At 37.5% G+C, this 19,083-nt stretch overlaps 1 long non-coding RNA gene across 1 annotated transcript; it reads right to left on the bottom strand.

The window, feature by feature from the left end:
• Positions 1-9,478: 9,478 nt before the first annotated feature.
• Positions 9,479-15,898, bottom strand: LOC309611579. Its single transcript, XR_014234603.1, has 2 exons — positions 15,771-15,898; positions 9,479-15,434 (listed from the first exon to the last, which is right to left on the bottom strand). It is a non-coding gene; the product is annotated as an uncharacterized lncRNA (long non-coding RNA).
• Positions 15,899-19,083: the final 3,185 nt, after the last annotated feature.

The following is a 19,083-nucleotide window of genomic DNA, read 5'->3' as shown; positions in this document are numbered from 1 at the left end:
GAGTTGCAGGTCTACCGCAAAACAAAATGTTTTTAGCAGATAATCTAGGAGTATATATGATGCTGGCATAGTGAAGAGCTTTCTTTAAAAAACACAAAAAGCTTTACCTATAAAGGAAAATACTAATAAATTGGCCTACATAAACATTAAAACTTCCTTTCATCAAAATATACTATTAAATGCTCCAGAGTTAAAAAAAAAAAAAAAAAATGCAACATATACAACTGATGAAGGGCTTTCAAACAGAATACATCACATTTTTTTAAAAAAATGGACAAAATCCTTAAAGAGCCACTTCACCAAGAGTTTATCCATCAAAGTGGCTGATAAACATATGAAATAGAGCATAACTTCATTAATAATCAGTGAAACACAATTCATATCAAATTATAACACCATTACAGACCCACCAAAGCAGCTAAGATGAACACAACAGACAATACCAAGTGTTAACATAAAAATGAAGCAACTAAAAACTCTCTTAAAGCTGTAAATAGAACAACCGCCTTGGAAAAGAGTTTGGCATTATGGGCTGAAGTTAAGAGTTACACATATTCTCTCTCCCAGAAAGTCTATTTTGAGGTGTACCCTCAGAAAACACATACCTTTGCTGGACCTGGAGATCTGCCGCCAAGACCTTTCAAAGGAGGACCCGCCGCCCAGAAGCATCCAGTGACTCAGCAAACAGCCTCCAGCTTCTAGCTCCTTCATTATATGCTTCAGCTGCAGAGAGCTCATCAGCCAAGCCGCTCCCTTTCCAGGGTAGCAGTTCCTATCCACACCCAGTTAGTGGGTGAGGCAGAGCTCAAAGGCCTGTCCATTTGAGCCTTATGTATTTGCTCCAGACATGCCTTCCAGATTTGCCAAGACACTGTCAGGCCTATACTTCAGCTCAGCTTCTTTCTTTGCCCAATCCTGCTACAATCCCCTTTCCTTTACAGGTGTTAGTCCCTAAAAAGCATTGCATACCCTAAGTTCCATCTCAGCATGTGCCTTCTGGGGAAATCAAACTGTAACAGCTGGTGTTAGGAATGGTCTGAGAAAGTAGCCGAGAAGTTAGGAATTGAGGCTAGCTCATTCACTGCCCAACTGGCAATGGAAACTCCCTCAAGAGTGGTAGGTGGTACAGTGCATTGTACACAAGGAAGTTCTCATCAACTCTCTTGGTAGGGTTGGAGAAACTGAGGATCAAGCCCAGGACTTAATAGTCAGAGTAGCTGAACTTCAAAGAGAGTTAAAATGCCCAACTAAAGCAGTTAGCGTTTTGGTTGAGTAAACCTCTCACAAATGACAGCCATATGGGGAATCCTGATGATTAGCTAAAGGAAGAGGAAAATCTCTGAATTTGGTTCATGGATGGTGCTCTGGGGTGAATTGTGCCCCCTCCCCCCAAATCCATATGTTGAAGTCCCAACACCCTGTACCTCATAAAGTGACTATTTGCATATAGTGTCTTTAAAGAGGTAATTAAGTTAAAATATGTCACTAGGATGGGCCTTCATCCAATATAACTGTCCTTATAAGAAGAGATTAGGACACAGGTACAGTGGGAAGACCAAGTGAAGATAACAGAAGTCAGACATCCACAAGCCAAGAAACCAAGTGTTAAAAGACACTTCTGCTGACACTTGATTTTAGACTTCTAGACTCTAGAGTTGTGAGAAAATAAATTTCTGTTGTTTAAATCACCCAGTCCGCAGTACTTTATTATGACGATCCTTGTAAACTCATACAGATTTTGGCACCAAGAAGTGGGGGACTGCTGTAAAAAATACCTAAAATATGAACACTGGGGTGAATGCATCTTTTCAAGTTAGTATTTTCATTTTGGGGGGATATATACCCAGCAGTGGAATTACTGGACCATAAAGTAGTTCTACTTTTAGTTTTTTGAGGAACATCCATACTGTTTTCCATGGTGTCCGCACCAATTTACATTCCTACCAGCAGTGTATGAGGGTTCTCTTTTCTCCACATCCTCACCAACATTTTTTATTTATAGACTTTTTATATTAGCCACTCTGACAGATGTGAAGTTATAACTCATTGTGGTTTTGATTTGCATTTCTCTAATAATTAGTAATGTTGAGTATCTTTTCATGTGTCAATTACCCACCTGTGTGTCATCTTAAGAAAAATGTCTATTCAAGCCTTCTACCCATTTTTTAATCAGGTTGTTTTTTTGATCTTGAGTTGTATGAGCTGTTCATAAATTTTGGATATTAACCCCTTACCCATCATATTATTTGCAGATATTTTCTCCCAATCAGTAGGTTGTCTTAATGTTGTTGATGGTTTCCTTTGTTGTGCAAAGCTTTTAAGTTTAATTAGGTCCTATTTGTTTATTTTTGCTTTTATTTTGCCTTGGGAGACAGATCCAAAAAATATTGCTATAATTTATGTCAAATAGTGTTCTGCCTATGTTTTCTTCTAGGAGTTTTATGGTTTCTGGTCTTACATTTAGGTTTGTAATCCATTTCCAGTTTATTTTTGTATATGGTGTGAGAAAATTTGTTCTACTTTCATTCTTTTACATGTAGCTGTCTGGTTTTCCCAGCACCACTAATTGAAGAGACTATCCTCCATTGTATATTCATACCCCCTCTGTTGTAGATTAATTGATCATAGATGTGTGGGTTTATTTCTGGGCTCTCTATTCTGTTCTGTTGATCTATGTGTCTGTTTTTGTGCCAGCACCATGCTGTTTTGATGACTGTAGCTTTGTAGTATAATCTGAAGTCAGGGAGCATGATGCATCCAGCTTTGTTTTGTTTTTTCTCAAGACTGTTTTGGCAATTTGGGGTCTTTTCTGGTTCCATATAAATTTTAGGATTATTTGTTATAGTTTAGTGAAAAATGTCATGGGTATTTTGATAGAGATTCCATTAAATATGTAGATTACTTTGGGTAGTATGGCCATTTTAATATTAATTCTTCAAATCCAAGAGCACATGATATTCTTCCATTTCTTTGAACCATCTACCCAGTTCTGTGTGGATCTTTCTGATAGTCTTAGTTATACAGGGGTCTTTCTTCCAGTTTCCAGTTAGTTTTCAGTGAAAAGTATTCCACATATAGATGCATTTTTTATGTGTTCATCGAGAAAAGTGAGTTCCAAGTCTTCCTGCTCTGCCAACTTGATATGTCTCCAGGATTCCTCTTCTTATAAAGACACTAGTCATGTTGGATTAGGGCACAGCCTTATAACTTCATTTTAACTTGATTACCTCTGCAAAGACCCCATCTCCAAAGAACATCATATTCTGAAGTATTAGGGGTTAGTACTTCAACATACAGATTTTAGTGAGAACACAATTCAAACCGTAACAGATTACATTTTCTAAAGTAAAAAAAAAAAGAAAAAAGTATATATAAGTATATAAAATATATGTATGCATATATGTATATGTATATATATATATATATGGTAAAGCTACAAAGAAAAGAAAAGTATACATAAAATATAGATAATGGTACCTTTAGTTGTAGGAATGGAATTGGCATCCAGAAAGGACACACATAGGTGCTGGCAATGTTTCACATATATATTGTCTATAGTTCCTTTTACACTATATCAGCAGAGTGAAAAAGTTGTGACAGAGAGAGTATGGCTCATAAGATCCCTGTTGCAGGGTTAGAAGATGTCTTATCCATGGTTACCCCTTCCAAAGACAGCCCCCATCTAAGATTGCTGATGCAGGGACATAAATATCTGCTCCTCTTCCCTCAATTAGGGACAACTCTGAAGGCTGTACCCGCTCCAGATGGGTTGAGGACTCAGTTATAGTTGCTTTGAGGGTCAATTCTTTTTTCCACCCAGTCCTGCATTCCCCACTTCCTTATAGATATCTCTTCTGAAAGTACTCTCCAATAAACCTCAGTATGCAGCTCTCAGCTTCAGAGTATTTCCAGACAACTCAAACCAAAAAATACACATACAATGATTTAGTGGAATCCATTCTATAATACAAGTATTTCATATCCCTGTGGCTTCCCTTATCCTATTTTCATCTCTTAGCTTGAAATTTCCTTTCCAACCTAACTGACAAATTCCTACTCATCCTTTAAGGTCAAGATTCAAATGTGTTCGTGTAATGAAATAAAATTAGTTATTCTATCAATTGCAATCCTACAGCACTATGATGGTGATTCCTTATATTCTTCTTTTTAATTGTGTGTGATAAAATAGTAAAAAGTAAAAAAAAAAAAAAAAGGAAACAAAAGAAAAGAAAAAGAAAATGCATATTCTCATCTACAACTGCAGGGACTCTGCAGTTTGTTGTATGGGTGCCTGTGTGTGATATTGAGAGTCATGGCTGAGAAGGAATTCAAAACTTGGAAATATTTCTGAATAAAGAAAAAACTGTGTTTAATCGTTTAATTAATCAATTAGTGTATGGTTGTATGTATGTACAGGCTAGGTTGCTCTTTTCCCTCATTCTTTTCTTTCCTTCTCAACATGGTAGTGAGTAACTTTTTAGTAAAATATGCAAATTTAAAAGGCATACTATTAATAATACCGCTACATCAAGCATTTCTTAAGCACAAGGCAATATTTTATGAGTCTTACATGTATTAACTTATATAACACTCCCATCAACCACAAGAACTAGGCCCTATTATTATCTCCATTTTGTAGATAAAGAACTGAGACTCAAAGGGATTGTGTAACTTGCTACAGTCGCGCAACTCATAGTGACAGAGCCATGATTCAAGTGTAACATTTTAGCCCTTCTTAAATTCTTCAAAATTTACTTCCTAAAAAAGACTTAATTTTCCATCTTTAATAATATGCTCATGGTTTAAGATGCCATCACTATGGCCATCAAACTTATAAGAAAAAGGTTTGCTTGACTATTAGACCTCTTTGAAAAAATCTGTAAGTTCTTGGTCACTTATTGCCATCAAACTTATAAGAAAAAGGTTTGCTTGACTGTTAGATAGACCTCTTTGAAAAAATCTGTAAGTTCTTAGTCACTTATTGCCATCATCAACAGAAGATGAAATACCTGTGTGCTTCTGGGATGGAGGCAGGACCCTGAAGAGGAAGAAGAGTTAGAGAAAAAGCGAAGGAAACTTGGAGTGATGAGGGGAGAAGGAAGAACATCATCGCGGTAGGTCTTGTAGACACTCATCACAACTATGCTGTACTCTGGCTTGAAATATAAAGAAATGTTTCTGCAACAGCTTTTGAACTCCATGTGTGCATGTAATCAACTAATAGTGACATTGATTTCTTCCTGGTGATAGAAGAGACCTGCTTCTCTTCCCAGACATGAGGGGTTCAACCTAGGGGTTACACATGAATGCAAGTTTACCAACAATGCACCATGCCGTTTTTTTGCACAGAGTATCTAATAAATGTCTGTCTCCTTTCATTAAATTATATCACACGTGATTTTTCCCATGTGAGGTTTAGCCTTTAATTTGATGGCAACAATAGGAAGGAGTCAAACTAGTAAGATGTCATTATAAACAGTTAATCTGTTTATTGCAGTGGACTGAATGATCAAGATAGATAAGATAATTTTTAGACAATGGGGAGAATGTAGAAGAATTTTTACTTTCAATTAGAGGCAGAGAATCACCTTTCATTGGGAGGTAACGGAGCATAGTAAAAAGACTCCTAGAGTGGTAATCAGAGACTACATTCTAGTCTTTGAACTGCCAGGAAGAGGTTGTATGATCTTAGGCAAGTTTTGACTTTCCTTAGCCTTCTCATTTCAGGAATATTGTGAGACTCCAATAAAGTTGTCATAGCCCTACAATAATTCTGCCATGTTAAAAAAATGTGTTATTTTATTGTTGATCACAACACCTATGCACATTAGGCCTTTCATAAAAATCTGCTGATCAAAATTAAGTTCCTTCATTTTAACATTTCAATGACATGTATGTGTGTCCCTTCTGATACATAAAAGTATAACAATAAAAATAGGTGAATTGTATTAACCATGCTATATATAATACTGAATTCTTACAACGACACTGTGAGGTTACTGTTCTTGTTAAACCCATTTCACACCTCAGCATTACAGAGGTTCCATAACTGGTTATAAAATGTCACAACTGGTAGGTGCTAGAGAAAGGATTCAGCATAGATCTGCTGGACACCAATATTCCATGTCACTATCATCATGAAATATCCTTCTGTCTAATATACAATTCTCTCTGAGTCCCTAAAAGAGATATTCTCAGGGCAGAAAACATATACACTACGGGATCACAATTACAAAATAAGTCCCCTCAAAATTCAAATCTGTTTTAAAGACAAATGCAGGGACTTCCCTGGTGGTCCAGTGGTAAAGAATCCACTTTCCAATGCAGGGGACGTGGGTTCTATCCCTGGTCAGAGAACTAAGATCCCACATGCCGTGGAGCAACTGAGCCCGCACACCACAACTATTGAGCTTGCGCACCTCAACAAGAGAGCCCACGTGCCGCAAACTACAGAGCCCACGTGCTCTGGAGCCCACACACCACAACTAGAGGGAGAAAACCTGCACACCACAACTAGAGAGGAGCCTGAACTCTGCAACAAAGAGACCACGTGCCACAACTAAGACCCGACACAGCCAAAAAAATTAATTAAATAAATAAAATAAATATTTTTTTTAAAAAGGCAAATGCGCGCGCGCGCACACACACACACACAGAGATATATCCATATGATATTAATGAGTGCCATGAAAATAGTTCATGTCTGTGCTGAAATGTCTATATTCATGGAGCTATTTCTCATTTTCTAATTTCTTTGCTCTACATAATTATCATCTCTTGCAAAAATGGATATAATCTGGAATGTTTTAGTTAGGAAAGTTTCTATTAATGTAAGGAATGTTCTGTTTGCAATACCACTAAGATAATCAGAACTGGTAACCGAAAGGAATAACATTGTGGCAAACCACCCCTCCCATCATAATACTACCATTCCCCAAGCAGTTCTTAAAAAAAAAAAAAAAAAAAAAAAAAATCAAGGGTTTTATTCAGGTGGCAATATTTTTTTAAATAGATATAGAAATATGTGCTGAACTCTTCAGGAAAGGTCTGATTACCTGCAAACCATGGAGGCAGCCATCTATACATTAGCATAGATGATAATTGCCTGCTTCCTGATGCTGTGTACAAATTTGACATTCCAGCTACCTGTTTCCATGAGCAAGTATAAAATATTTACCACTTCTGGCATCTGACCAGCTAATTACCTTCAAATATTCAACCAGAGTCTGCTAAAATATAAAATTAAAACTGTAGAAATAGTTTCCTTACATTCTCTAACTTTATATTCTCTTTTAATTCTAAGTAATCCTTGGGGCTAAAAATCTCAGGGTGCTGCAAAAGCTATTCAGTGATCTTAGAAATATAACTAAGGTCATGCCAGCAGTTTTTAAACACGCTTTATATGTTTAATTGAAAATCACATTTCCTTTACCTTCTTCCAGCATATATTGTACATAACACTCTGAACATTAGCCCTCGGAATAAAGAAATGAATAATATATGAGTTGCTCTTTATTATGATTTTGAAGCCTGACTTAAAATTAATTTTCAAGACAATTATGGAACACCAAATGTCGTATTCACTAGTACCTGTACGCTGCTTCCCAATTGCAATGTGCTGTTTTCCATAGCCATCTGTTCATATACTCTCTCTTCCAACTTGAATGAATATTGACAAAACCTCTTTCTAAAGGGAAAACTTAGGGATTTGAAGTTCTTCATGTTTTTGCAGAAAGTTCACATAAAATTTGCGCTCTGTAGCTAGGAACTATATAAAAAGTACAATTACAGGAACTCATGTAAAGTCATTTGTGATATGCTTGAGTATGCCAGAAATGTCTGATATGGTATTTAAGCAAAAGGTCTTATTGCACAAATGCTTATAATGTATGTAATATGAAGTCTAAAGGGACTATGAACTAAAGGAATGCAGTGAATAACTGTGGGATGTAACATATTCTAAAAAAGTCATACTGGAAAAGAGGATTCTTATACAAATGGATGCTAAATGCCCAAACTAAAACCTTCGGCACATCACAACTATACTCATCAAGCAAGAAAGACTTCTTAATGTTTAAAATAAGCATTTCTTGGTTGGTGGATACACCAGTGATTGTGAAAGTGAGGGCCTTTGTAAGTATTATTGGACAATTTCAAACTTGTAAAATTATGTCTATCCGAACAGAATAGATTTGTACAGTGAACAACATTATGTGAATCTACTCTATATAGAGTACTTTACTAATTTGGGGAACTGAGAAAGGAGGAAAGAAAACACAAAGAAAATAATTGATAAAGTGCTTATCCTCAAATTAACTTTATATCTAATAGGAAGGATATACAGGTTAACACACTGTCAGGAGAAAGAGAATAGAATATCATAAAATCCAGTAACAAAATAAATAATACAAGCAGCCCTCATCTCCATCAATCTCAAAAGCAATGTGCTTTATATATAAACTTTCCTTTTGAAAAGAAATTAGGTATTCTAAAGAAAATAACCCATGGATAGGCCATCATGCATTTCTGTACTTCCAAAGCAGATCGAGGAGATGAATTTGGCAAAGTTTACTGTGTAAAAATAGCAAGCATGAGACGCTTTCCCTCTCCTTGCTGATCAATTGTAAATAGAGCTTTATTCCCTTCCCAGGTCAACTGCTCACGCTTGCAATAAATTCCAGAAGTGAAAATGATCCACCATGACATCTTAGTACCACTGATCACCATGGATGATATAGCTCATCAGGCCGGCTCCACAGGCATCCTTTTTCTTCTTCATCACTTCATGTGTGTCCTACTAAAGTTGCAATTCTCAATCAATTTCCAGATAAAGATCATTCATTCTTAAAGTGAGGCTATATGAGAGGATGAGTCCTCTTGCTGGAGGCTCCAAACAAATAAACTTTATTTCCAAGATCATTACTCAATTCAACTAATTTGAGATTGTTGTTTTTATTATGTATACAATTTATTATTTTTTTTGTCATGTCTGTAATATTGAGTAAGGCTGAATCCTATCTCTGACAGCCATGTCTATAACTTTTCCAATTGGCTTGAGATGCCAAACGAAATCAATACTACCACAATCTTGAACAATTAATGGTATGCTCAAATGTATTTTGACTGACTGAGCAGTATTTTAATTGATTCTACTCTATGTATTCTACAATATTAAACCTTTAATATAAGTCGAGGAACAACTTGAATTGCTAAGAAGTCCCTACAAAAAAGTATTGTTGGGGTAACACAGTTTGGTAAAAGGCAGAGTTTTTGCCCAGGTGTGGATGTGGAAAGCAAACATAAGTGAGAAACATTTAGGAATGATAGCAATCAGATATTATTGTAAAGAAGGACAAACACCTCATTCCTTAGGAGAGAATACAGCACACCATTTTATTAGTTGGATAGTCCCTGGGATGGATATCAAAGACAAAAAACATGTGTCACACACATACACACACACACATATATGTATATATTTAAAGTTATTTGTCCATTACTGAACAGAGATTACTCTAAAAGGTATCTAAGTGAGCAAAAAAAAGGAGACACTAAAGTCCTTTTTCCTTTCCCAGATGACCATGTACGCCAAAATAAAGAGCTTGATATATCAGACAGGGTTTTAGCTGAATGTGTCAGCACGGAATACAGCACTGGAGCAAAGGAGAATGGATTACATGTTTTCAAAACCAATGTATATTATATAATCTACCCTGCGGTGACCGTGGGGTGAGACACGTCAGGTGGGGATAATCAAACAACATTTACCAGTAAACACTTCCATGTAGACTTTTTTCAGTTGAAATCACATGCCCAAGGATAGCTTTAATTCAGGTCAACAAACTTCTGTCTTTAATAGCTCATTTAAATGTTTTTTTGAACAATTCATGATAGACTGCAAAAGGCTCTGTGCAGCATTTTGAAATGGGCTTTGCACTAATGTGATAAGAGATACCTTTTGAAAAATAAAATAAAAGCCAGCATAGCATATGGTGCTTCCACTCAGACATTTCTGTTTTTTTATACTAAAATTCATCAGAGAACACTGGAGGTTTTAAGAAACAAACAAAAACACTTCCACACCTACAGGGATGCTCTTGTTTCTCCCACATTTTAAGTGACTTTTTTTTTTTTTAATTTATTTTTTATTTATGTCTGTGTTGGGTCTTCGTTTCTGGGCGAGGGCTTTCTCTAGTTGTGGCAAGCGGGGGCCACTCTTCATCGCGATGCGCGGGCCTCTCACTGTCGCGGCCTCTCTTGTTGCGGAGCACAGGCTCCAGACGCGCAGGCTCAGTAGTTGTGGCTCACGGGCTCAGCTGCTCCACGGCATGTGGGATCTTCCCAGACCAGGGCTCGAACCCGTGTTCCCTGCATTGGCAGGCAGACTCTCAACCACTGTGCCACCAGGGATGCCCCTTAAGTGACTTTTAAAAAACGATATCATTACTTATTTTAGAAGCAGCCTTAAGAGTTGTGTAGGAAAGAAACTAATGTTTATCACAAACTTGCTATTGTGTATTATGCCAGGCATTTTGCACTATCCCCTTAGAGTTTTGCAATAAATTTTCAAGGTAGGTACTATAATCTCACTTTACAAATGAAGATTTTGGAAACTTTCTCAACATCTCACAGCTTTGACAAGTCATAGGATATATACTTAGACCCCTAATTCATTAATTCAAAAATCACATGCTAAGCGAAATGTTCTAGAGAAACCATAGTCGACTGAACCAACATGCCCCTGCTTTCACAGAATTAACAGACTGTCAGGATAACAAACAGCGAGGTCCCTGGAGTCTTTCATGAGGATCCTACTTGCTAAGTACGTTAGGGCCTCTAAGAAAACCCCCAAGCTATCCTACCACATTGGTACAGTGGGAGTTCAAAGAAGCCATACTCAGAGAAAGACCTAGAAAGATTTCCAAACCCAGGGCCAAGAGAGTTTATTTTTTTCCAATCCTTTTACTCTCTGGTTCCCTTTGAGGGAGATATTCAACTTGCGCCGTGTAGAGGAATTAGGAATGGAGTAAAAAGAGGGAGTAGAATTTTTTAAAACCTTATTCCAGTATACCTTTAAGGTTAGATTCTTCTTCTAAATGTTTCCACTTGATTGGAGAGAAGAAAATTACAAACAAGGTGTTGAGAGAGAGTGATAGAAAAGCAAGTCATTTGGAGAAGAGAAAGGGAGAAATACATTGCTTAAATGACTTGAAATACATGTTTTCTTCTGCGGCTGTGCATGACACAATAAACTTTTGAGAAGACCAAGAGGCTATGAAGAATAAGAAAGAGGTCAAAGGAAAGTTATTTGCCTTTGCGGAATGTATACTTTTTACCAAGTGTTTTTTGCATAATTTCCATATAATCAACCCAATGCCTGGAAATAAAATAGTACCATTCAGGCTTTACAGAAAGGATGGGTAATCCAAGACTCAAAGTGTTTAAACAACTAGCTCGAAGTAACACAGCATTTTGGACAGGCTTTTGCAGCCAAACAACCTGACCATAAAGCCATGGTCTGGATATTACTGCTATTCTGTCTTGGCCTTACTAAGGGGAGAGATTAGAAGAGTATATGTAGCCGTGTGTATGCCTTTCTATAATGCAAATCCCAGAGATAGTTGCAAATAATTAGGGACATTGGTTGGCATATCATATAGTCATAGTGCTGCCCATATTTCCTCGGGAATCATGCTTTGCCTCCACTCCCACACCCTCTCCCCCATAGCTCCCTACTGTATGCAGCTGGACTGCCATTGTGGCCACTGGAACTGCTCAGGTGGGGCTAGGGAATTAATGATCTTCTCCCTACCGCCTAGCAGCTCTCAGCTAATGGCAGGTATGAGTGAGGGGTTATGGCTTAGCTTCCTCATCTGCAGGTGGAGCAACTCTGAGGCATGCTCTCTGCAATCTCCCAGATGGCCCAGAAGCATGGAGCTTCAGTTGCCCACACAGGTACCTGATCATCAACATACCCTGCATGAACTCACGCCCTTTCCTTTCTCACTTGCCTACTCATGCTTCGTGGGACGACTTCCCAAATATGCCTCATACATTCAGTTCGTATCTCAGGTTTGGCTTCAAAGGAAACCCAGACTCGCACAGTTGGGGAGACTTTAGAGAGGAGGCAGAATTTGAATTGGCTCTTGAAAAAAAAATGCAATTACAGAAGGTAGGGAGATGGAATGGAAGCCAGATACAAAACATAGATGTAGAAAAACTTAAGTCAGTTTGGACAAAGACAGAGAATAAACCAGTAGATTGGGAATGGTATGTCCTTGAGAATGCTGTAAAATAACATAAATAGTCTCACTTATTTCTCTTTTCCTGGGCAAGGGTTTTCAATAAGTTGTCATTTGCTCTCACTGCCACTCTTCCCTACTCAAGAAAATAGAGGGTTTTTTTTTTTTTTATCATTAACCATTTATTTATATCCTGCCTTATTCCAGAAAGGACTTGAGAAGACTGAAAGGTTGATGTTGACTAACTACAGTTTGAAATTCTTATCCTCCTCTTCAATTCCTGCAGCAGCCCTGTTGATAGAATTCTTCATAATGAAGCCAATAAGGGGAAAAAGAAATAAGAAGACAATGTTAATGCACTAATGGATATAAGGTGGTAATTCCAAGTTTCCTGACCACTTTGCTATAAAGGCAATATTGTTAAATGAAGTTTTCTTCTCCTGCATTTACATTATTTTCTTACTGATACATATATATATATATGTATATATATATATATACACACACACATATACATATATATGTCTCTTTTTTACTTAATGTGCTTATAATGTCATCAAAATAATGTTTCATTCTGGAGAAAGGAGGAAAAAAATCTATTTGGACTCCAAATGGGTTTCCCAGGAAATGTTTTTGATGTCTTGGAAATTTAGGGAAGAAGCCCTAAAGCTTTAGCAGAAACAAAGTACATAATATCTTCATGTTTCATTCCTGATCTTTAAGGTAAAGAGATAATATTCTCTGGCTTTGGACAAAAATTTATTAAAACTGTATTTTTAAAAGGTAGATAAGACAAAGGACTGATGGTGATCCATCACAGATTTTGCTTTTTTTAATTCTACCTACTCTTCACCTGTTTTTAAAGCCTTAGAGGGACTTTCAGCTTCAGAGGTAAGCACAGGTAAAAGTAGTAGAGAGCATGTAGACCACAATTTTCTTTAGGGCCTGCAATTATGACTTTGGACAGTCAAAAATTGCTGAAGGGTATCAAAAATCTCCATTACGGACACTGTTAGGTTTTGAGGAAAAAACTGCTCTGCTGGCCCAAACTCTACCTGAAGGGCAGCTTTGGAATTAAGGAAAAGTATCATACTTTCTCCTTTCTCCTTTCTCCTTTCATGAGGTAAGTGCACAGGAAAAAAATTGTTTCAAGTACCCTGGGTCTTTATTCTACCTATCATAGAACTAATTGACTGGTGTTTGTGAATCCTTGAAGCTTGTTAGATAACAAAAGCGCATCCAATTCACATAGCTTATTTCAAGTAACCTTGAGAAGATTCCTAAAACTGCCAAGGAGAGCTTATGTGGACATAATGTTACCATCATTAGACAAGAGAAATGGGACATATTACATGAAAATTTCAGCTACAAAAGCGGTTTATTTTGTTTCAGTCCAAAGGGTTGGGCTAGGGATTTAAAGAATTAGAGCATTTTTATTTTTGAAGATAAAGAGGAGAAGATATCTTAAATTATTACTGTTTTGCAATGAACTTTTATGTGCATGTTTTAAGGGTGCAAGTGAAGGGAGTTTTTCCTTAAAGCAGAAGCAAAATTGCATACCTGCATTTTATGAACACAAATATGAGGGCACTGGAGATGCCTTAAGATTTGTTTGTAAATAAATAGTATAATCTGTGCATTTCCTTTCTCGTTTAGGGATTAATTTTGAAGAGCATAAAGTTATATATGATTATAATGAACCATAGTATTTCTGATCTCAACTAGATAAAATCTCTAAAGATTCAATATTTCTAATTTAGTATTATGGTAGGCAGAATAATGGCCCTCAAAGATGTTCATGCCCTAATCCCCAGAATGTGTGATACATTGCACAGCAAAGAAGAATTAAGGTAGCACATGGACTTAATGTTGCTAATCAAATGACCTTAAAATAAGATCCAGAATTATCTGTCTGTGCCCAGTGTAATTACAAGGATCCTTTAAAGTGGAAGAGAGAGGCTGGAGAGGAAGTCAGAGTCAGAGAGAGATTTGAAGATGCTATCGTGCTAGTTTTGAGGACAGATGAGGTTGCAACAAGCCAAGGAGTGCAGGCAGTTTCTATAATCTGGAAAGGTCATGTTCCCCTAGGACCTCCAGAACAGAACGCCACTCTGCCAAACCTTGATTTTAGTCCAGTGAGACTCACTTTGGAATTGTGACCTCTGGAGCTCTACAATAATAAATTTGTGTTAAGTCACTAAATTTGTGCTGTTACAGCAGCAACAGGAAACTTATACAAGTGTTAATCCATGTTTTTTAATGTAAAATTAATCTATTTTATCAGTGTGACAGATATTCCAAGGTATTTTTGGTAGTATAGGGAAAATTTGGGTGTCCATGGATAATTACATTCTCTGCAAAACACTCCACTGGATTATCAGATTATATGAGAGCTATTTAAAACTCTAAATTGTAGCTAAATGATAGAAATGCAAAATAATTCTTGGTTGTGCACAGGCAAACTCTGTCTCACAGGTTCAATTCACTTCCCTCATCCACTGTGGAAGAAGCTAGTTTTGCCTCAATTTACACATTCATTTCAATATTCCTGATCTATAAATGTGTTTGTTCTTTGGATTCACCTTTGAGTTGGTTGTAATGTCTCATCAGCTTTCTTATTAATGAGTTAAATAAGATCTTTTATTCATGTTCATCTTTATATTTCTGTGCTGGTAATGATTTTACTTTTTTTGACAATTATCTTTTAACAGCAGTGACAAATGTATCTCAGGCTAAAATAAGAAAGAGGAAGAGAAGCAGGATGAGAAAAGAGAGGAGGAGAAGGAGAAGGAGAAAAAGAGAAGGAGGAAGAAGGAGAAGAAAAAGAAGACAAAGACAAGTTGTTAGTTTCACTTCTCTCATGTTACCCAGGAGATTGCTGGCTTTGGGTACAGCTACGTGGCTGTGCTCACCTGATGCTCTTGGAAGTATGTCTCCTGTTTTAACTTTCTCCCACATGGGCAGTATTCTTAGGCAAGCTTTCTCTGCAATAAGGAGGGTGCTTTTCGGTATTTCTAGGCTACTTGATTCTCACGATGTGTGATTCCAAACACAGACAGTCTCTGCCCCAATGTCATTTTTAATTCCATAATTTATTGAAACAAATATCTATTTGCTATTTATAACATGACCTAATACTGTATCTGGAATTTGGAATGCATCGGTGAATACTATAAAGACTTTCATCCTGGGCTTCCCTGGTGGCACAGTGGTTGAGAGTCTGCCTGCCAATGCAGGGGACACGGGTTCGGGCCCTGGTCTGGGAAGATCCCACATACCGTGGAGCAGCTGAGCCCGTGCGCCACAATTGCTGAGCCTGTGCGTCTGGAGCCCGTGCTCCGCAACAAGAGGGGCCGCGATGGTGAGAGGCCCGCGCACCGCGATGAAGAGTGGCCCCCACTTGCCACAACTAGAGAGGGCCCTCGCACAGAAACGAAGACTCAACACAGCCATAAAAAAAAAAAAAAAAAAAAAAAAAAAAAGACTAAAAAGCTCTTAAAAAAAAAAAAAAAAGACTTTCATCCTCACAGAGCTTACATTCTATTGGGGGAGACAGAGCCCTAATAACCAAAATAAATGTTGTAATAAATATAACATATTAAAAGATGATAAGTTCTATGTTCAGAGAAAAAGTAAAGTAGGGGATCAAGAATGCTAGGAGGTAGGGGCCAGGTTGTAGTATTAATTAGGGATCAGATAGGCCCCATTTAAAGAGTGAGATTTCAACAAAAGTTCAAAGGAGATGAGGATGTGAACAATGAAAATAACTCAGTGGGAGAGCATTCCAAAATGTAGAATAGTCAGTGCAAAGGACCCACTGCCGGTGAACGGCTAGCATTTTCCAAGAACCAGAAGGAGGCGGGCATGGCTGGAGAAGAGTGAAAAAGAGGGAGAGTGAAAGGAGATGACTGAGAGGGGCAGACATGTGGGATCTCACAGGCCATTTTAAGGACTTTGGCCCTGCTTTATAACAAGTGAGAATATATTCAGTGTCTCAAGCAGAAGGACGGCATCATCTGACTTACATTTAAAAAAAAAATGTGTCTGGCTGTGTGTTGGGAATTGATTTAAGTGGGCAAACACAGAAGCCAGGTCAGAGGCTATTGCAGTAATCCAGGTAAGAATTAGTGATGGCTCGACCCACAGTGATAGCAGTTGAAATGTAGTGGTGGTTAAAAGTTGTCAGATTATGGATACATTTTGAAAATAGAGTGAAATGGATTTTTGTGTGTGTGTGGTATGAGAGAAACAAGGAATCAAATATGATTTCATAACTTTCTCTCTGGACAAATAGAGGAAAGAATTACCATCAAGTGAAATGGGAAAGGCTGTGAGAATTCTAAATATTAGAGGACGGTCAGGAATTTCATTCTGCACATGATGAATATGCGTTGTCTTAGACAACTGGATGGAGAAATCAAGTAGGCAGTTGGATACATGAGTCTGGGGTTTAGAACAGAAGTCTGGGCTGGAGATATAATTTATGCCTCATCCACATATAGATCTTATCTGAAGACTGGATAAGACTGGGCAAGAGAGGTTAAAAAAAGAAGAATTAAAAATGATGACAAAAATTGAAGCAGGAGGAACTCCAGGAGAGTGTGGTATACTGAAAATCCAATGAAGAAAGTGTATCAAGAAGGAGGGACACTGCTATATTTAAAATAAAATGCCTTTTCATGAAAAAAGAAAAAAGAATAAGGAGGGAATGATCAGCTGGATCAAAGGCCCCTGAGAGTTCCAGTTAGGATTAAAATTTGGCTATTGGACTTGGCAGCTAAAAGGCCATAGTGGCAGGACTGAGGGCAATTTTGGTGGATTAGTGGACGCTAAAGACATATTCAGTCACATTTAATAGACAATATAGAGAACAGGAAAAGGGGACTGCATAGCAGTAACTTGAGACAATCCTTGAGTGTTCCTGTAAAATTAGCTGGTGGTAGATAAGAGATGAAGAAAAAGGCTTTGATTTTTTTTATGGCAGAAATAACTTTATGCTTATAACATAATGGTGATTTCCAGCAGAGTATGAAAAATAAGATGATGCAGGAGCTAGAAAGGTGACTTGCTGGAGTTATTTCTTTGAGAAGGTGTGAGGGGGCTGAAGCTAGTGTACACAGGGAGGGATTGGTTTAAGTAGATCTAATGTTATTCATTTCCAGAACCAAGTAGGAAAGCAAAGTGTGTTGAGTGCAGAGACTTTGTAGGAGGTTAGCTGTGGGTAGCAGTCATTATCATCTGAATGCTTGAATTCTTTCACGGAAGAGGGAAGGAAACAAGCTCCTTCTTGAGAGTGAGGATGAGGGAGGAGGTGTTGAGGCTGGAGAAAAGAACCGGAAAACAGTCCTGAGAGTGGGAAAATTAAGAGACTCGGGATGCATTTTGTGATGCCTGGGCGAGATGAGTCATCAGGGTTGTGTGTTTTCCTCTAGCTCTGCTTGGCTGCACAGGGACAGGTAGAGAGCAGCTGAAGAGCTGAATTTCACTAGGGTTTTATCTTTGTTAAATGAGTTTAAAATTCCCAGGACACATGGGATAGGTTTTACTTGTCTAAAACATGTAAAGTTAAGGGAATTTAAAAAATCTTCAGTATCATATCAGGGAACAAAAAGTGTCTTATTCCTAAAGGCTTATTTATCCAGGGATTTTTAGGGCTCCCACATATCTGGCAAGAATTCAGCAGCATATTAGTTGTGAATTTGAGCTTTAAAAGTTCTTGTATTGGCCAACTTATTGAAAGTTATTTACAAGGGGGAAAAAAACCTATCCTGAAGCAGTTCATTCTACTACGACAAATAATTCAACATTCTATTGTTGTATCAGCATAAAATGTAGTTATATACACAGCTATCATTTTCATTTATTGTTAGAATGGTCTATGTTTTATTTCCCGACTAAGGTGACTGCTTATTTTAGGCAGATATTGTGGTTTTATTCTTTGTATTCCTTACTGAATTTAGCATATGACAAAGCACATAGTAAATTCTAAAAAAAAAAAACCTCTTTATTGATTGAAATGATCAACTTTACTGTTTTAGGAAGATAAAGTCTCCAGGGCAGTTCATGTAACATTATCCAAAGATTCAAATTTATGCTGCAGAATTTAAATAATCTTTAAAGCATATTCTTCAATTGGAGTAATTTCTGAGTATTAGTTAAACAAAAGAGTTTAAATTTAAATTCTGTTACTAGCTTGTTTCCAAAATTTAAATATAATTCAAATAATTTTTCACACATACAAAATATTTAGTTTACAAATAAAATATATTATCAGGGGCTTCCCTGGTGGCGCAGTGGTTAAGAATCCGCCTGCCAATGCAGGGGACATGGGTTCGAGCCCTGGCCCGGGAAGATCCCACATGCTGCAGAGCAACTAAGCCTGTGCACCACAACTACTGAGCCTGTGCTCTAAAGCCTGTGAGCCACAACTACTGAGACTGCATGCTACACCTACTGAAGCCCGCAGACCCTGAGCGCATGCTCCGCAACAAGAGAAGCCACCGTGATGAGAAGCCCGTGCACCGCAATGAAGCCCCTGCTCGCCTCAACTAGAGAAAGCCCATGCGCAGCAACGAAGACCCAACGCAGCCAAAAATAAATAAATAAAATAAATAAATTTATTAAAAAAAAAAAATATATATATATATATGTGTGTGTGTGTATATATAAATATATATTACCAGGCCAGGGCCATGTCTACTATGGTCCTAAACACACACACACACACACACACACACACACACACACACACACAACATTAAGGTAGGTTTTAGGACTGAAATATATACCTTGAAAGATAGTGTTTATAATGGAAATGCTGACAGACCCATAACAATAGCAG

This window comes from Balaenoptera borealis, assembly GCF_965194805.1.
Source record: "Balaenoptera borealis genome assembly, chromosome: 1".
Lineage (NCBI taxonomy): Eukaryota > Metazoa > Chordata > Mammalia > Artiodactyla > Balaenopteridae > Balaenoptera > Balaenoptera borealis.
This window is presented reverse-complemented; position numbering and strand designations above follow the sequence as displayed.